The following is a 7,114-nucleotide window of genomic DNA, read 5'->3' on the forward strand; positions in this document are numbered from 1 at the left end:
GTGACGTCCTTCGGCAGATGTGTGACTTGCTTTGATCGATATAATGTTGCAGATGTGACATCGTGGACCTTCCAAGCCTGAGCCACGAAAGATCTTGCAGCTTCTACTGTCACCCTCTTGGAACCTGAGATCATGGCAAATAGAAGCCTAAACCAGCCTCCTTAAGATGAGGACCGTGTGAGAGGGGGCCAAGCCAACAACATGAGTGAGGTCAGCTTCAAACAGCCAGCTCAGTCACACCACCCGAGGACAGCAGCCACATGGGTGACCCAGGTGAGCCCAGCGGAACCACTCGGCTGAGACCAGCCCAGATGGCTGATCCACAGAATCGTGAGCAAATAACATGGGTTTTTTTTAAAAAACCCTGTGTTTTGGGGTGACTTGTTAAGTAATCTTAGATAACTAATACAGAAAACGAGTAAGTGTTCAACTTTCCCACTAAACTTTGAATCATTCTTAATACTTACTAACAGATTTATCAAAGTTTGGCTAACATGAAACCCCAGTGCCTCATTTCCTTTTTGTTTTCCTTCTCTTGCTCTCCTTCTTCCCTCATGCACACCTCTGCCCTAGACTCAGATTGCATGGGCCATGCTGCCAAGTCATGCCCGCTCACTTTTCTAGTAGGTCCTTCTGACGGGAAGATGGCACGTGGGCTGTGCTCCAGGCATATGATGATCCAGGTAGATTTCTTCTAGTGCAATTTGCTATAAACTTGAACGCATCGGCTTTTCCACAGCCCTTGTCATCCTCTCTGAGATACTGCCCATGTCAACAACATGCTGTCCATCCTTTGGGACAGGTAAATACAGCTCTTATTCCAGCCAGAACCTGGGGGAGTGGACAGGAATGGAGGCTGGGGCTCAGATCTGCCTTTCCCACAGGTAGCGCACACAGGGGCATGCGTGTGCTCCCATGTTCTTTGCAGACTGGTTTCTCGGGGTCCTCATTGCCCTCTCCCATGGTCCTGACTCACTGATTAGCCACGTGATCCCAAACACGTTCCCAGCGGGGCTTGTGTGAAGCCACACCTTATGCTCTCTTCCCACCTCACCACCACTTCTCCATCTGAGCTGATTTCACACAAAACCAGGCTCTTGTTTTTTCTTGATTTCTATTTTTTTCACTATTTCTTCCCACTTCCATCATCAAAGCCAAGAATTACTTATCCTAAAACCTATGGAAAATGTGTTGGACATAACTTGTAGAAATGAAGTAGTCCTGGAAAGAGCATCCATGGTGAGAAAGCTTCTTGATCGGGGCTCCTGGGTGGCTCAGTCGGTGAAGTGTCTGCCTTCGGCTCAGGTCATAGTCTCAGAATCCCAGGATCGAGCCTCTCCCTGGTCAGTGCGGGGTCTGCTTCTCCCTCTGTCCCTCACCCCACTCTCGTGCTCTCTCTCACTCTCTTTCTCTCTCTCAAATAAATACATAAAATCTTTAAAAAAAGAAAGAAGGGAAGATGGATGGAAGGAAGGAAGGAAGGAAGGAAGGAAGGAAGGAAGGAAGGAGGAAGGAAGGAGGAAGGAAGAAAGGGAGAAAGGGTCTTGATCTACACTGACCCTCCTTAACTCAAGGCCTCCAGGTACAATTGTTTTTGTTTGTTTGTTTGTTTTGTTTTGTTTTGTTTTGTTTTAAAGATTTTATTTATTTATTTGACAGAGATAGAGACAGCTAGCGAGAGAGGGAACACAAGTAGGGGGAGTGGGAGAGGAAGAAGCAGGCTCACAGCAGAAGAGCCTGATGCGGGGCTCGATCCCATAACACCGGGATCACACCCTGAGCCGCTTAACCGCTGTGCCACCCAGGCGCCCCTCCAGGTACAATTGTGTGATGCAAGACCTGCTCTGTTGGACAGACCAGCCCACCCTTCAGAGATTCCTGGGACTATTCCAGTAAAACCACGAGAGAGAGAGACATAAAGTCAGTGGCCTTATGGATGGAGAATTGGAGAGAAGAGGAGAAAACTGAATCTTCATTTCTAACAAACTACCTGGAGATATAGTGGATTAGTGCAGAGGCTATGCCTATGTATGCCATGCTCCATTTTTACCGGTCATGTTTCAGGGATGGAGAAAAGGAGCAGGGAATGAGCAATGACCTCTCCGAAGTGCAGTCAGCATTCAGGAAATACTGATAAGTAACAACATAGTGGGTGTTGTAATGTGCCATCCAGACATGTCCCCCCACCCCCACCCCGGCATCACTGCCCTCACTGCATGAGCAGCCAGGAGCACAGGCCAGTGTTGGGAGTGGGAGCCTTTGGCCCACAGGCGAGTACCTCCCCTCCCTTGCCTGAGGTTAGCTCCCTCCGTGGGGGCAACCCACTTCCAAGACTGGTCGATACAGGGGTGAAAATGGGGATGGGGATGATAGTACGATTGTAGAGGGTCATTCCAGCTCCAGAGCCTGCTACTGATTCAGCCAAATCCTTGGTGGCAGCTGCCTCCCAGTTCACCTTCTCTTCTTGTCTGAACCTGCTTCCTTCACTTGCTTACAGACTCTAAATGGGGGTATGGGAGACGGACCACCTACTACATGGCCATGGGCACTCACCATCTCTAAAGCGCTGTAGCAGGGCGACTGTTACAACTTCCGCTGGCGGGGAACTGAAATGGGATACGGATGGAAAGGAATGTGCTGATGGGTGCAGTGTCTCGGGCATTAGAGAGGTTTAAGGGAAACAGTAATTATAAGGATTATGGAATCAGATGACTGGTGCTGAGTGCTGTGGACCCATTAGAGAAAGACAAAGATATGCAGCTGCTGATTACAGCAAGGCATGAAAGCCAGGGTGCCTCCTTACTGGCATATAGAGAGACTCACATCTCCCGCATCTACGTGGAGGAGAAAGCGGAGTATCAGGCCAGGAATCAGTTAGTTATACAGGGAGGGGAGCTCCAGAGAAGATTGAATTCTCCACTCCAGGAAGTTCTATGCCAAGGTCAGCACCCTGTTTGGGAAGGAGCGAGACCCTGGGGCTTGGGCTGGCAACACGGATCGATGCCCTTGGAAATCTTGAATTCCCAGATTCTTTGACCCCTCTGAACCAAGAGAAGTGCTGCTCTCCTTGCTCAAGATGCATTGAGCTCTGCTTTGCAAAGTAACTATTTTAATGTCATTGATTTTTTATAGAACGCTGCATGCAAGAAAGGCAGAATACACATCCTTTTGACGTGCACATGAGTATTAACCCTATATGCTGCTTCATAACCCAGGCCTTGGTAACTTCAAAAGAATTGAAATCATAGACAGTGTGTTCTCTGACCTCGACAGAAATAACTCAGAAAGAAATCACAGAGAAATGCCTGGAAAAATGCACAAACATTGGAAAGTAAGCAACTGTCCAATAACCTATGAATCAAAGAAGAAATCACAAAGGAAATTTTAAAATATTTCAATTAAATAATAATAAACATCAGTCTAATGAAATTGTTACTTGCTGCTAAAGCAGTCTTTAGAGAGGAATTTATAGTTTTAAAGATTTATATTTAGGGCCACCTGGGTGGCTCCGTTGGTTAGGCATCTGATTCTTGGTTTCGGCTCAGGTCATGATCTCATGGGTTGTGGAATCGAGCCCCAAGTCGGACTCTGTGCTCAGCTGGGGGCCTGCTTGAAGATTCTCTCTCTGCTCCTCCCCCGACTCCCCTAGCTCATGTGCATGCTCTCTCTGTCTCTCTGGAATAAATATATCTTTTTAAAAAATAAAAATAAATGCTTACATTCAGACAATTATCTGAGTTTCTACCTCAAGAATCGAGGGGAAAATACTGGGACAACCAGGACTCTTCAGCATTGCTGCTTGGGATATTAAATGGCACAACCATTTCAGAAGACAGTTTGGCAGTTTCTTAGAGAGTCAAACATACTCATTACACAACCTAGCAACTGCGCTTCTAGATAAAAACCCAAGAAAACTGAGGGCATAGGTGCACATAAAGTTTTGTACACAAGTATTTATAGCAGCTTTATTGATCATGAGCCAAACTGAAAACAACCCCAATATCAGTCAACAGGTAAATAGTTAAACATCCTGATTTATCCTTTTAGCAGGATACTTCTCAACAGCAACAGGGAGCAAACTACTAGAACAAGCAACAATGTGGATGGATCTTAGCAACATTCAGAAGGAGACACAAAAGACCATGTATTATATAATTCCATTTGTATCAAATTCTCTAAAAGGCAGAGCTTATCTGTAGACATGTAGTGACAGAAAGAAAATCAGTGGTTTCTTGGTGTGTGGCGGGGGGTCAGTAATTAGAACCAAAGGGATGAAAGAACTTTCCAGCATGATGGAAATATTTTACTTCTTCTTACGGTAGTGATGAGTCAAAACTCCTCAAATTGTTTGGCTTCTTCCTCTGCCCAGTCCTGCTTCTGCCCTTTCTGGATATGGTTCCCTACAGAACTCCCCAATAAACCTCTGCTCCTAAATCTCTGCTTCAGTGTCTGCCTTGCAGAGAACTTGACCTGAGAGATCAGGCAGCCTTGAAGTTACAAAGGGGTATATAAAATGTAGATTTAGTGAAGTCGATTTCCACTAACTCAGTGCACACCCATATGAGCTCTTACTGTGAGGGTAGAACCAACAAGTCCTTTCCTAGACAGAGCAATTATTTCTGCCCCCAACCCCTTCTCCACACACCAAACGGCACCCAGTGCCCAATTCAACATTTCACATGGATATTTCTAGAAGCTTCCAGAAATATGTTTTAAAATGATGTGCTTCTGTCATTGTGTTTTTTGTTTTCAAAAACGTTTATACCATTTTTTTCCTACAACAGGAAACATGAATCATTTAATTACAGTGAAATGCATTGATGGTCAAGGTCTTTAATGGAAGCAGTGAAAGGAATGAAAAGCAAGGCATTGGATCACTAGTCGATGCTTTGCTTTGCGGGGATAGTCACTATGTCACAGGACTGTGTTTGCCCGCACATGTGATTGTGTAGATTCAAGTTATAAAAGAGAACTTTGGGATGCCTGGGTGGCTCAGTCGGTTAAAGGTCTGCCTTCAGCTCAGGTCATGACCTCTGGGTGCTGGATAGAGCCCTGCCTTGGGCTCCCTGCTCACCAGGGATTCTGCTCCTATCTCTCTGCCCTTTCCGCTGCTTGTGCTCTCTCGCACACTCTCGCTCTCAAATAAATTTTTTAAAAAATTTTTGTTTAATAAGATAAAAGGGAATCTTTCTGGTGCTCACTCCCGAGATAAGCAGAGAAATAGTGAGAATGCTGTCCAATCACACTGAGAAATCACCAGAATCCAACTGTTTCTGGAGCCCACTTGTGGGCCCTTGTGGATGCCCTGTGGCAGCTCCGTCTTCAGGGCATGAGACGCTTTTGCGGATGCAGAGGGCTGGGCAGTAGCTGCCACCCCTTAACCTGTCACCAGTACAGGCTTCCAGAAAAATTAAGAGACAATTTTAAGCTTAACTGTGAGGATTTCCTCTTTCTAGAAACCGCAAGGGCACTGAAGCGTGAACATCTAAAAAGCCATTAGAGGGGGGAAAAAGAAGTCATTTTTTGCTTTTGATTATACAAAGTAATACTTGCGGAATTTTTAAAAGTTGGAAAGTACAAATAGAAAAATGATTCGTATAAATATTTATATTTTAGATTCTAGTACAGATGTCGTTTTGGACCCTGCCCTTTTCCCTTATTGCTCTCCGCTATGCAGGCCTAAATCCTCTCCGACTGACGTGCCTCGCAGGGTGGGTGTGCACAGGTGAATTGAACGGCCACTCTGTGCTTACAGAGCTCACCCTGCAGGGGTGAGATTACAGTCCTGTCCTGGGCCCTACAGCTGACCTGTGGGCAAACATAATGCCAGAATTTTAACTTATGATAATATTTTCTTAATATTATCCCCCCTGTCTTTTCCAAAATATTTCTGTGTTTATTTCTCCTAACCAAAACTAAATTCACACTCAACGTGAAAAAAAGTAAACACCCAAATCAAGCAAACCACTAGAGCTCCATTAAGGTTGGAACTACAGCGCGGTTCTGGCTGCTGGGGGGTCTTTTCACCCTCAGCCCCTGCTCTTCAGAAAAGACACACGTGAATGTCTTCCACCACCCTTTCTCCATCTGACCACTCCAGTTCTTCTACTCCTAACTGAGGGCTTTCAGCCCACCTTTCATACGTTGCGAAATCAGTTTAGTGAGTCATGCTCAGCGTCGTCAAAAAATAAATACACAAAATAAGAAAGAGAAGAACAGAAAATATCAGAGTGTGCCACACATAATAAAGGCAAGTGTGGCTTCCTGAACACTTGTTTCGGCTCTGTGTGTGTGTGCGCGCGCGCACACGTAACATCATGACACAAAATGTATTCCTACTGTGTGCCACCGAGAATTCCCTAACATCCTTCCCCCTAGTCTGCACGACTGTTGAAAAGCATCACTTGCAGGGGCGCCTGGGTGGCTCAGTCAGTTAAGTGTCTGCCTTCGGCTCAGGTCATGATCTCAGGGTCCCGGGATCGAGCCCTCTGTTGGGCTCCCTGCTCAGTGGGGAGTCTGCTTCTCCCTCCACGTCCGCCCCTCCCCCCACCCATGCACGTGCATGTTCTCTCTCTCTCTCAAATAAGTAAATAAATACAATCTTTCTAAAAAGCCACGGGTGGTAGGAACATCACTTCCAAAAACGTGTTCAGGCCGTCAAAGATTCCTATCGTTCATTAGGTCCTGTGCTTCCTATAACCCACCCCACAAACAACACACACACATACACAGAGTCCACCTATCTCTATCCCCCAGCTTTATTCCTATCTTTGGCCTGAAAAAACTACACAGGAATAGGGATAAGGATGAAGATAGAGGTAGATGTTCAGATAGAAACAAACGAACAAACAAACAAATCTAAGGCAAGGGGAAAATAAGCAAAGGAGCAAATCTACTCCATTATTGATAATGGCTGTCTCTAGATGATGGCTCTACAGGTGATTTTGAATTTTGTCTTTCGCCTGGGCTGCAGTGTTCTCAACCTTCTCTAGCAGGGGAGAACTCAGACACCAGAGTCAGACATACCTGGCTTCAATCATGATTCCAGACATTCGTCAGTGACTAAAACCATAAAAACACTCCCACTACCTCTGCAAATAAACACAAGACAATG

The sequence above is a fragment of the Ursus arctos genome, unplaced genomic scaffold (genome assembly GCF_023065955.2).
Source record: "Ursus arctos isolate Adak ecotype North America unplaced genomic scaffold, UrsArc2.0 scaffold_1, whole genome shotgun sequence".
Taxonomy (NCBI): Eukaryota; Metazoa; Chordata; class Mammalia; order Carnivora; family Ursidae; genus Ursus; species Ursus arctos.